Genomic DNA, 13942 nt, shown 5'->3' with positions numbered 1-13942 from the left:
ACACTAAAATCGGCCCACTCTTATTTTCACACACTTGTGCCAATTTTGTGAGCCAAGGACCCCTTTATATATTATGGAGGATTAGGGTTACATCCATGTAAACCCTAATACCCATGACCTTTCATTTACATAGGATCCATGGGTTAAAAGCTCCATGGACCATCCATGAAAGCTTAGCCCAACCTAAATGAACTTGGCTCATTCCATATATATAAGAGTCCATATTTAATTAGTTCTTTTTGATCACTTAATTAATTCTAAATTAATTTTTGATTAATACTAATTAAATAATATGATTCCATATTAATATATTAGAACTTATAATATATTAATATAAATCATAAATATACTATTCTCAAAAGACTATCCATATAAATTGTGCCGGTGAAGTGCAACCCAAATGGACCATGCCGGGTCGGGTCAAGTACATACCAAATATAGTTATGGACTTAGACATTAATCCAACAGAACCGACCCACAGAGACAAGGTGGAAGTCAGGGACATCAAAAAGAGTGTTCCTACAAGGACTTCATGACTGCGAAACCTAAGTCCTTCGACGGAAATGGAGGTGTCATTGCCCTGACTCGATGGTTCGAGAAGATCGAATCCATCTTCGAAATTTGCGTCTGTTATGAAGCAAACAAGGTGAAGTTCGCCGCCTGCACCTTCACCGACAGAGCCTTGACCTGGTGGAATGGTCGGGTCAAAACCCTAACCCTGCCAGTGGCTAATGCCATGGGTTGGGAAAGATTGAAGGAGCTCATGCTCGCAGAGTACTGCCCGAGGGGCGAAGTGCAAAAGTTGGAGCACGAACTCTGGAACTTGAAGATGAAAGGTTCCGACATCGCTGCCTACACTGCTAGATTATGTGATCTGGCTCTCCTCTGTCCGGGAATGGTCACCCCGGAAAGCAAGAAAATCGAAAGGTACATCTGGGGACTGACACAACCAACAAAAGGGAATGTCTTGGCTGCTAGACCGATTACTTTTGAAAGCGCCAAGGATCTGGCACAGACTCTGATCGATCATGGAATCGACCTGGATGAGGTGGCAGCTGTCTCCGAGCCCCAAAAGGAAAGCGGTGGGAAGAAGAAGAAGTTAGGTAACAAACGAAAGGGTCAGTCTTCGCAGGAGCCCTCCAAGAAACAACAAATAGTGGCAGTTCATGCTGTTACTGCTCCTGCTGCTGCTCCCACTGCTGTTCCAACCACCCAATCTCCTACCGATGGTTATGCTGGCAAACTACCCCTGTGCAACAAGTGTAACTTCCACCATCACGGACTATGCCGTGAGTTGAGTTGCAACAGCTGTGAAAAGAAAGGACACACAACTCGATACTGCAAGACACCGGCTCAACCAACCAACCAGGCTTTGGGAGCGGGCGCTGGTCAAACTTGTTATGGATGTGGAGAGGCTGGGCACTTCAGGAGAAACTGCCCCAAGGCAACAACTGGTGGCAATACAGGAAGAGTTCTGGTGATGGGCCAGGAGGAAGCAGTTGCTGATCCTACCGTTGTTACGGGTACGTTCCTCCTTGACAACTCTTATGCATGCATTTTCTTCGATTCTGGTGCGGAGAGGAGTTTTGTTAGTCATATATTCAAACATCTAATCAAATGTAAATCCCAACCCCTAACCGAAACATTTACCGTCGAGATGGCTAACGGAAAGAAGGAGAGCACTAACGACATATTCATATGCTGTACTCTTACTCTAGACAATTATTCTTTTCCCATCGACCTTATGCCTGTGTCCATCAAGAGTTTCGACGTCATTATCGGCATAGATTGGTTGAGCTCCAATCGTGCTGATATTCTTTGCTTCGAGAAAGCTATCCGTCTCAACCTTCCCTCTGGCGAAACCCTTATGATTTATGGTGATAAGCTCAGTTCCAACCTCCGTATCATCTCGTGCATCAAAGCTCAGAAGTATCTGCAGAAGGAGTTCCATGCATTCCTAACTCATGTTGTCGATGAGACGCAAAATGTTAAACACCTCGAGAATCTTCCCGAAGTCTGCAACTTCCCTGATGTCTTCCATGAAGATCTCCCAGGAATCCCTCCCGAGCGCCAAGTCGAGTTTCGTATCGACTTGATCCACGGAGCTACTCCTGTAGCTAAATCTCCTTACCGTTTAGCGCCAGCGGAAATGCAGGAATTATCCAGCCAACTCAATGAGCTGATCAACAAAGGATTCATAAGGCCGAGTTCCTCACCCTGGGGAGCTCCGATCTTATTCGTGAAGAAGAAAGATGGATCATTCCGGATGTGCATCGACTACCGAGAGCTGAACAAGCTTACCATCAAGAACCGATATCCCTTACCCAGAATCGACGATCTCTTCGACCAACTTCAGGGAGCCAGTTATTTCTCAAAGATAGATCTAAGATCAGGGTACCATCAGTTGCGAGTTCATGAGAATGATTTGCCCAAAACAACATTTCGAACTCGCTATGGACACTACGAGTTTGTAGTAATGCCCTTTGGTCTAACCAACGCACCGGCAGTATTCATGGACCTGATGAATCGGGTGTGCCGCCCTTTCTTAGACAAGTTCGTGATCGTGTTCATCGACGATATACTTGTCTATTCGCGGAGTGAAGATGATCATAAACAGCACTTGAGGCAGGTGTTGGAAACATTAAGGGCAGAAAAGCTATACGCAAAATTCTCAAAGTGCGAATTCTGGATCAGGAAAGTAAATTTCCTAAGCCACGTGATTAGTAAGGAAGGAATACACGTGGACCCTTCCAAGATCAAAACGATTAAGAATTGGTCTGCACCAAAGACACCCACAGAAATCCGGCAATTCTTGGGTCTCGCGGGCTATTATCGCAGGTTCATCCAGAACTTCTCCAGAATCGCTAAGCCTTTAACTACCCTGACGCAGAAGGGTGTAACCTTCAGCTGGGGAGCCAAGCAAGACATTGCATTTCAAACATTGAAGCAGGCCCTGTGCAGTGCACCTATCTTGTCCCTGCCCGAAGGGACGGAGGACTTCGTTGTCTACTGTGATGCATCCAATCAGGGCTTAGGCTGTGTGCTCATGCAACGAGGAAAGGTTATCGCCTATGCCTCGAGGCAGTTAAAAACACACGAAGTCAATTACAGAACCCACGATTTAGAGTTGGGAGCAGTGGTCTTTGCGTTAAAGATCTGGAGACATTATCTCTACGGAACCAAGTGCACTATCTTCACCGACCACAAGAGCTTGCGGCATATCTTTGATCAGAAGGAGTTAAACATGAGGCAGCGACGATGGGTAGAGCTACTCAGTGACTACGAGTGCGAAATTCGCTATCATCCCGGCAAGGCCAATGTGGTAGCAGATGCCCTCAGCCAAAAGGAGTATTCAGAGCGTAGGGTGAAGGCACTAACAATGACCATCCATTCCCATCTGTCAGCGCAAATTAGAGAGGCTCAGCTGGAAGCCTTAAAACCCGAGAACGTGACAGATGAAGCCCTTCGGGGAATGGACAAGAACTTAGAGGTCAAAGGAGATGGAGTGTACTACTTCATGAACCGAATTTGGACCCCACAGTATGGTGGTTACAAAGAAGTGGTCATGAACGAAGCTCACAAGACGAAATACTCCGTTCACCCAGGTTCGGACAAGATGTACTTGGATCTCAAACAACTCTATTGGTGGCCAAACATGAAAGCGGAAATTGCTACTTTCGTGGGCAAGTGCCTGACTTGTGCCAAGGTAAAAGTAGAATACCAAAAGCCCTCAGGTTTACTTCAGCAGCCGGAAATACCTGAGTGGAAGTGTGAAAGGATAACCATGGATTTTATCACCATGTTACCCAGATCTCCGAGTGTGCACGATGCCATCTGGGTAATTGTCGATCGATTGACGAAGTCCGCCCACTTCCTGCCAAATAAAGAAAACTTCAAGATGGAGAGACTCACACGGATCTACATTCAAGAGATAGTTCGCCTTCATGGTGTACCTGCATCCATTATCTCCGATCGAGATAGCAGGTTTACATCGAGGTTCTGACAGTCTTTGCAGAAGGCTCTTGGAACTAAGTTGGATATGAGCACGGCTTATCATCCGCAGACTGATGGACAGAGTGAGAGAACAATTCATACCTTGGAAGATATGTTGAGAGCCTGCGTCATCGACTTCGGCGCGTCGTGGGACACTCATCCTCCTTTGGTTGAATTTTCCTACAATAACAGCTACCATACCAGCATCAAGACTGCGCCGTTTGAAGCCCTCTATGGTCGTAAGTGCAGATCCCCTCTGTTCTGGGCTGAGGTGGGTGACACGCAGCTAGCCAGGGGTCAAGCCCCCGACAGTACTCTCACTAGTCCTGAAATTATCCGAGAGACAACTGAAAAGATTGTGCAGATTCGAGAATGACTGAAAGCCTCACGAGATAGACAAAAGAGCTACGCCGATAAGAGACGAAAACCCTTGGAATTCCAGGTTGGTGACCACGTCCTTCTGAAGGTCTCACCCTGGAAAGGCATGATACGCTTTGGGAAGCGTGGAAAGCTAAACCCAAGGTACATTGGACCGTTTCAGATCCTTGCTAGGATCGGTCCCGTAGCATACAAACTCTATTTACCCCGAGAGCTCAGCAACATCCATCTTGTTTTCCACGTATCGAACCTAAAGAAGTGTCTGTCCGATGAGACACTTATGATTCCTCTCGATGAGACTGAAATCAACGAGAACCTCAACTTCGTGGAAGAACCTGTCGAAATCATGGATCGGGAAATCAAACGAACGAAACAAAGTCGCATCCCGATAGTGAAGGTTTGCTGCAATGCCAAGTGGGGACCTGAATTCACTTGGGAGCGCGAAGATCAGATGAAACAGAAGTATCCGCATCTCTTTCCTAATCCATGATTTGTATTCGAATTTCAGAACGAAATTCCCTCTAACGGGGGGATGATGTGACAACCCGAAACTTTGTCCGTTTCCGTTACGCGATTTCCATTAATAAAATTTCGAATTTGTTAACTTTCCGTCAAACTTCTTGGTTTAGAAAATAATCTAGTTATTTATAATTAAATTATTTACAAGTCGGAACAAAAAATCGCGCGGAAACCCAAAAATCTCAAAAAATCAAACATTTCCGGTCTAAGTGAGATTACGACCGTAAACTAGTTTACGACCGTAAACTCGTTTACGACCGTAAACCTGTTTACGGTCAGTAAGGAGTGGACCCCCACCACCGACCACCTCACTCCTATAAATACGATACCTCCACCTTCATTAGAACATTTCTGGCCAAAAACTCTCTCCTCCTCTCTCTAAGAACCTTAACCGTAAACACCTAAAAGCACCCCCAAACTTCGGGAAACATCGAGAAACCACGTTTGGAGTCACTTTGGAACGTCTCAGAGCACTTATCTCTTCGAAATCAGCAATCAGCACCATCGTTCTTGAGTTTACGGTCCATCTTCAAAGACTGTAAACCCTGTTCTTGAGTTTACGGTCCAAGCCTTCAAAGACCGTAAACTCTGTTCTTGAGTTTACGGCCGTAAACTCACCGAGCCTTCAGAAACCGTAAACTACCTGTCGACCATAAACTACCTGTCGACCGTAAACTCCGATTCACGGCCGTAAACACCTTTTAAGTGGTGCTTTTGACTGAAAACTCACTTTCATCGATTCGATCAAGTTCCGGTAACATTCCTCAACCGAATTCAAGTGTTCCTCTAACACGTTATCTAACGAAATCGCTAATTTAGATACATATATGTATTTATTCTATAATAGGATTCCGTTAAGTGTAACGTGCAACAACTCGAGGATCTTCATTTCAGTCAACGATTTCACGCAACAACTGTGAGTTCATACCCCTACATTTTCCATATTTTCAATGTTTTCAGGGGGGGAATACAAGCTAAACATAAATGTTTTCAAAAACTTATGCAAATCTCATACTTTAAATCCCTTTTGTACTATGCTGAGCATAAGGGACGTTTTCACTAAAATTTGCATAGTTTTCCGGACACGCTATTCACTATACATGCAAACTATAATCGGTATAGTTTGGGATTTTTCTAAACATAACAAGTACAGAAACTTTCACTACTAAACATATGCTCTAAGACAGAAACAGTTTACAGTTTACATCACTACTTTATCATGGTATTCATAACTGTAATTATCACTATATACGGTATACATAAGGATTTTCACTATGGTAGAATGCTACTACACTACATGTAAACTAGATTGTACGATACTGTGAGGCGCTACTTCACTACTGTACCCTTAGGTGTACAGGGATAAATCCTACCACTGTATAACCAGAGTCTTCTGGAGGGAGAGCGTGAGATTTGTGAATAGATCTATTCGGGACTGACAATCCCACATCTGGACTGCTAGCTACAGTTAGGCGGGTGTAAGGGTCGAATTGTTGTAATTAGTCGAAGTATATTTTGTATTCTTCGAATGTTTTGTAATATATTTTGCTAGTTAACATCGTGAATGATACTTTGACTAAAACTGAACAAATTCAAATTTTGAAAAAGACTGAGAATTCAACATCTGATTCTCAATCTAATTTTGCTGATATTGAAGATAATTCTGACAATATTAGTGAAATTAGTGAACTTGAAGATGTTGATTGTTCTCAGTTGTCTGTTATTAATGTTGCATCAACATCTAAAGGGAAAGAAAAAATTAAGGATTTGATGGTTGAAAATGAAACTGATATACCCTCAACTTCGAAAGTTAGTGAAGTGAACTTCGTGGATATCAAAGACAGTCAAACTGATGATAGTGATGATGAAGATGAAGAGAAAATTTCGAAGGAAAATAAATCTTCAAAGGAAGAAGAAAATCCACGAATAGTGGTTGATCAGGTGTATGGTGATACACAAAAGTTCGAAAAAGTGATGAATGAAAAAGGTGAACATTATCTTGAAACGAATACAGTGGTTTATCCAAATTTCAAATGTACAGATGATGTCATTTTTCCAAATCAAGTTTTCGTACCTACTGGAAATGTTGAGAAAATCAAACCAGAATTAAAGAAGTTAGTGGAAGAGGATAATTCAAAAACAACTGATGAAGGCTTTTTCGCAAATCAAAGTACAGTTGAAAACAACTTAACAACGAATTGAAAGAAAATGGGTTGAAAAATCAAAAATTGAAAAAGAGAATTCAAAACAAGTTGAAAAGGAATGTGAAAAAGTTGTCAAATTAAACTCCAAGGAATTCAAAGATCAAATTGACAAATTTTCGAAGGAAAACAACATTTCAAAAAGACAAGCAAGAAAGAAAATATTTTGGCAAAATGTTGAGTCTCAAAAGGTATCTGAATCACAATCACCCAAAAATGTTTTCAAAGCTAAAAATTCATCTTTTTCAACAAAACCTCAACATTTATCTCAATCAAATCATTCAAAGTCTGAAGTGAATAATCAACCAAGGTTTTCGAAAGTTTCAGAAAATAATATTCCAAGAAAATTTTCAAATAACTCAAATCCAAATCAAAAATTCTTTCAACGTCAACATTTTAAATCAACAATTGATAATTCATATGCTAAATCTTTTATAACAAATCCAAAAGTTGATTTTGTTCCTAAAAAGCCAAATTTTCCAAATCAAACGAAGAAAGAAACTATGAAAACTTCACAAGAAAAAGGAATAACGTCAAGGAAGAACATTGATCATTGGCTTGAAGGCAAAGGAAAGATGTATTAGTCAAATACATTTTCAAAGGAGCAAATTCACGAAGCATATGAAAAGTATATGAATAATTCATCAAATGGCAGTTCATCGTCTAAGGATTCGAACATTTCAGTGAAAGCTTGGAAACCAGTAATAAAAGCAAAGAATGTTCATTCACAAACTCAGAATTCGAAGGGTAATGTCAGTGAACATTCGAAACCATCAAAAACTTATGTTTCAGTTCCTTTAAATGAAGATGTAAACTTAATTGATAGTCTCAAAACAAAAGTTTGTGATTGGGTTAAAAGTTCTTCATTGCATTCGAAATTGAAATCTAATTTCCAAGGACCCAAAAAGCCTTGGGTACCTAAATATTTCCATTGAATGTAGGTACTATGTGACGAGCAATATGATAACAAGTGGTACATCGATAGTGGTTGCTCTCGTCACATGACTGGGAAAAAGGAGAATTTACGTGATTTTCGAAGTCTAAAAAATGTTGGAGTAGTGAAGTTTGGGAACAATCAAAAATGTCAAGTCAAAGGATATGGGAAGATCACGAATGGACAATTCACAGTGAATCGTGTGGCATATGTTGAAGGTCTTCAACATAACTTGATAAGTGTTTCTCAACTTGTTGTGGGCACTGGCAATCAAGTTCTTTTTAACGAAGAAGGAAGTGTTATTTCGAATGTCAACACAAAAGAAGTGTTATTAAAATCCAAAAGGAAAGGTGACATGTTCACTTTGGATATCAATCCGATAGTAGGGAAACCTGTTATATGTCTTCTTTCGAAAGCAACAGCAGACTTAAGTTGGTTATGGCATCGAAGACTTTCTCATCTCAATTTTCGAAACATCAATAAGCTTGTGGTACAAGATCTGGTAAGAGGTTTACCTGTACTTAAATTTGACAATGATTCTTTATGTGCAGCTTGTGAAGTTGGCAAGCAACATAAACAAGGTCACCCAATTACAATAGATTCGAAAATTGTCGCACCTCTGGAGCTTTTACATATTGATTTGTGTGGTCCTTCGACTGTTTCAACTCTCAACAAGAAATGCTACATTTTAGTTATTGTTGATGATTTTTCCAGATTTACGTGGGTTTATTTTCTCAGGCTTAAATATGAAGTTGCACAAATCATGATTGACTTTATCAAAAAGATGGAAACAACATTGAAGAAGATTGTTCGACAAATTAAGAGTGATCATGGAACTGAATTTAAGAACAATGTTCTTGATTCATTTTTGGTGGACAAAGGAATTTCGCATAATTTTTCATCTCCATACACACCACAACAAAATGGTGTTGTTGAACGAAGAAATAGGTCTCTATGCGAAGCGGCAAGGACTATGTTGGCATATGCGAATCTTCCACAATACCTTTGGGCTGAAGCCGTATCCACCACATGTTTTACTCAAAACAGATCTTTCATTCATCGCCGTTTTAACATTACTCCATATGAAATTCTCAACAATCGAAAACCTAACGTCAAATTTTTTCATGTTTTCGAATGCAGATGCTTCATTATGAATCTCAAGGATAATCTTACGAAATTTCAAGCTAAAGCAAATGAAGGGATTTTCTTAGGATATTCGCATAATTCAGTCGCATATCGTGTGTTGAACAAAAGAACACGAAGAGTTGAAGAAACTTTTAATCTTACATTTGATGATTACTACATTAAACAAACAACATCACAGTTTGAAAATCATCCTATTCTGACAAAAACACAAGATGAATATGAATCCTCACAAACATTAGATGTTGATTATGATTTAATTTTTGGAATTTCAGATCATGCTGTTAATGCTGAAATACATGCAAATGATAATCATATCTCTGAACTCACAAAGCTTACTGATGATTCAACATCAACTTCTCCAGAGAAAAGCGAAAGTATGCAAAACAATCCAGTGGAGGGGGAGCAATTGGATTCGAATACTCTAGTTGAGGAAGAGCATTCTTTCGAGGGGGAGAATGGAAAAGTGAATGCTAATGTTGAGGGGGAGCATAATGTTGAGGGGGAGCATTTAGAAAATATTGATAATAATGATGATTTAGATGATGTTTGTTAGATTGCAGGTTCAGAAAATGAAGATTTATACGAAGATGCACCATTGGAATTTGATCCAACATATCCGCCAATGGAAAAGTGGACAAGAGATCATCCGAAGGATCAAGTAATTGGGAATCCATAAGAGGGAGTTTTAACAAGAGCTCAAATTCGCGCAAAGAATGAGGTATTGAATACTCATCAAGAATTTTGTATGTTCAATGTTTTTTATCTAATATTGAACCAAAAACAGTTAAGATTGCAATGGAACACTCAGATTGGGTTGTTGCACTGCAATCTGAGTTGTCTGAATTTGAACGGAACAAGGTTTGGAGATTAATTCCTAAACCTGAAAATGTTTCGATTGTCGGGTTAAAATGGATTTTCAAAAATAAAACCGACAAAGATGGAAATATTGTTCGAAACAAAGCCAGACTTGTTGTTAAAGGTTATTCACAACAAGAAGGAATCGACTATGAAGAAACTTTTTCCCCTGTCGTAAGACTCGAGGCGGTTCGTATATTTCTGGCTTATGCAGCTCACAAAGATTTTAATGTTTATCAAATGGACGTGAAGTGTGCATTTCTAAATGGAGAGCTTGAAGAAACTGTTTACGTGGAAAAGCCCCTAGGTTTTATTAACGAAGAATTTCCAAATCATGTTTATATTTTAGATAAGGCAGTTTATGGTTTGAAACAAGCACCACGAGCATGGTATGCAACTCTTACTTCATTTTTGAAACAATCTAAATTTAAACAAGGATCTGTTGATCCCACATTATTTCGAAAGAAAGTTGGGAATCATCTAATGCTTGTTCAAATTTATGTTGATGATATTATTTTTGGCTCAACTGACCCTGCTTTATCTAGAGAATTCGAAGATTTGATGAAAAGTAAGTTCGAAATGAGCATGATGGGAAAAATCAATAATTTTCTTGGTTTGAATATTCGTCAAAACCGAGAAGGGATTTTTATTAATCAGGAGAAATATACGAAGAATCTGCTTGAAAAGTTTGGATTGATGAATAGCACAAAGTTACGAGTTCCAATGGCAACTGGCATAAAGTTGACACCTTCGTTAGATAAACCTGCAGTTGACCTAACTCTTTACAGGAGCATGATTGGTTCATTACTTTATCTTACAACAAGTAGACCTGATATCATGTTTTCTGTATGTAACTGTGCTAGGTATCAGTCAAATCCACGAGAATCACATCTCACTGCTGTGAAGAATATAGTTCGTTATCTTAAAGGAACAATTTCGTTAGGATTGTGGTATCCTTCGAACACTGGGTTCTTTGTATAAGCATATTCGGATGCAGACCTGGGTGGTTGTAATCTTGATCGAAAGAGCACAAGTGGTGGATGTCAATTTCTTGATGGCAAATTGGTGAGCTGGCAGTCGAAAAAGCAAACATGTGTATCAATCTCAACAGCTGAAGCAGAATATGTGGCTGCTGCTGCTTGCACTTCACAAATAATATGGATCCAAAGTCAATTGCGTGATTATGCAATACATATGAAAAGGATTCCATTATATTGTGATTCTCAAAGTGCGATAAGAATTTGTCATAATCTTGTGCAGCATTCGAAGACTAAACATATAGCTCTTCGTTATCTGTTGAATCATAAAAGTGACCCTCTTGAACTCAGCTACCGCAACCATCTTTCTACCGCAATGGTTCAACATCCGGAGTCAATCTTGTTCATCAGCAACCGCATCAGCAACCGGAGTCAGCTACCGCAGTCAACTTAGCTAGATTACGTTATTTGTCTTTTATGTAATACACTCTATTATCCAGTATGCCTTGCATGGCTGCTTATAGAGTTGTAATCTAGTGTAGTTCCTAAGTCTCTATAAATAGACTTACTCTCTTTGTATCAAAAAAAAAAGATAGGAAGAACCGATAACTTATGAATTCTATCTGAATACACATTCTGAAGTTATCTCTCTATCTTTCTTTACTCATCTCTTCTTACTTAAATCTTATCATAATTCTGCTGATCATAATCCCTCTTCGGAGCAAGTCTTTAAGACTTAATCACTAAGCTTGATCTTCCTTATTAACTTGGAGTGAATGCATTCCTTGTTATGAATCAGCTTAAGTGTCTTCTTGATATAACAATTGATGTCATTCCCATTCCTTTACATTTCCGCAACTAACTCTCTAACTATCTAACTATATTATTGTTGAGCTTTTAGATCCTTTGAGATTAACTATTCCACATTATACTTGCTCTAACTTTTATTCAAGTGTGTCTCCAAGTTTTTCTCTCAACAATTGGTATCAGAGCCAAAGTGGTTGCTTTTTGAAAACGGAACTCTGATTTTTCAAAGAGCCTTCTATACCACTAAAGCTCATTTCTTCAAAACAAAAAAACAATTTCAAATGGCACAATCATTATCTCTAAATGTTTCCAACAGTGTCGGAGGTTCTAACCGAGCCCCAATACTAGTCGCAAATGAATATCATCACTGGTCACAAAGAATGGAAAGGTACTTGAGAAGACTGGGTAGAGATGTACGGCGATCCGTAGAAGAAGGACCACATGTTCCAGTCCTTACACCAGTCCAAACTGACGGCGCTGCAACCAGGCTAGGAGGAGGTCAACCAGCCATGAGCCGTCCCACCAAGGATGATCTCAATAAAATGGAAAATGATGCTGTTGCTCTTTATGAAATCTCCTGCGGAGTTGCTCCTGACAACTTCGATATTATCATAAATTGCCAATCAGCGAAAGAGATCTGGGATGTTCTCAAAAACCTGTACGAAGGCTCAGAACAAGCACAAGATAAGAAGCTTACTACCGCACTCAACGAGTTCAACAACTTCAAAGCTCATACTAGAGAAAGTTTGGAAGACTCCTTCAAAAGGTTCAACCTGATAGTCACCAAGTTATCCAATGCGGGCACCATCCGCAGTAACCATGAAATCAATCTTCAGTTTCTTAATGGTTTGGGCAGACATTGGACTACGGCCAAGATGATAGTCCAAGGCGATAGAAAGATTCACTCCCTGTCACTTTACAAGCTCTATGGAGAGCTGCAAGCTTAAGAATCCACCGTACTCAAAGACTGTGCTGACTTCGGAGGACCACTTGCTCTCATAGCACAAGCTCCACCGCAATCACCTTACCCTTCCTCGTATGACACTCTACCACAGTCATACGAAGCGGATTCTGAATATGATGATGAAGAAGATTTTCAGAAGGCTATTGCTCTGGTTAGCCAACAGTTCAACCGTCTACCACCTCCTTCCTTCCGCAAGAATCAGCAGTTCAACAAACCTCCATTCAACCGTAACTTCGGTTCTCAGAATAACTACTCTCGATTTCCCAAAAGTTCTCATCCACCACCGCAATCTCAGAATATTCAACCAAAGGAGGTACCGCAGTCTCCTAAAATCACTGACTCTAGTACTCCATCAGAAGACAAGACTGATGTTGTAACTTGTCACAAATGCAACAAAGAGAATCACTTTGCACGAGATTGTAAGGCCAATGTAGTAAAAGACAGAGCATTCTACCTTAGAATGGCTCAAGAGTTGGAAGACAAAGAAAAAAATCTGAAAAGGCAAGGGAATACGTGGCCCATGTCAAAAGAGACCATCAAGTCTGGTCATCCGGAGACGAAGATGAGGCCATCAGCAGTGTCAAAGGAAAAGGGAAAATCTGCATGCTGGCCACTGCGGATGATGATGGGTCTACAATGTTGAACAAGAACTACTGCTACATGGCAAAGGATGGAACACTAAGCATCGTCGAACAGGTAAAACTCATGATCCAAACTCTAAACTATAACATGCATGACTGTCACCCTTACATAGATGATCTTAATGACACTTGTGCTGTCGTCCTTACAGACTATAATAAAGCCTTAGATGAGAAGAACATTGCGTCCCAAGAGATGTTCCACGTGAAAGGACGACTGGATAACAAAAGACTTAAGATGGCTATGTTAGAGAAGGACCTAGAGTTAGAAAAGGATGCAAGAATGTTAAGTGAAACCCAATTAGAGATAGCTTTGAACCAGAGAGATTTAGCTAAGAGAGAAATTGTACGCTTAAATCTCTTAATTGAAAAATTGTTTAATGAAAGTGAAGCTATTGAAAATTTGGTAAACAATGGAACCGTGGACAATACATACAATTGGGGTTGGTCAAATGGATATCCTACCTCAATGGATCCCTCACCCCGGTTCAACAAAGACAGACTGTATGTCCCTCCAAACCGTGAATTTC

Source organism: Lactuca virosa, chromosome 4 (genome assembly GCF_052849685.1).
Source record: "Lactuca virosa cultivar CGN04683 chromosome 4, Lactuca_virosa_CGN04683_v6, whole genome shotgun sequence".
Taxonomy (NCBI): domain Eukaryota; kingdom Viridiplantae; phylum Streptophyta; class Magnoliopsida; order Asterales; family Asteraceae; genus Lactuca; species Lactuca virosa.
The sequence above is the reverse complement of the archived record's forward strand: the minus strand, read 5'-3'. Positions refer to the sequence as shown.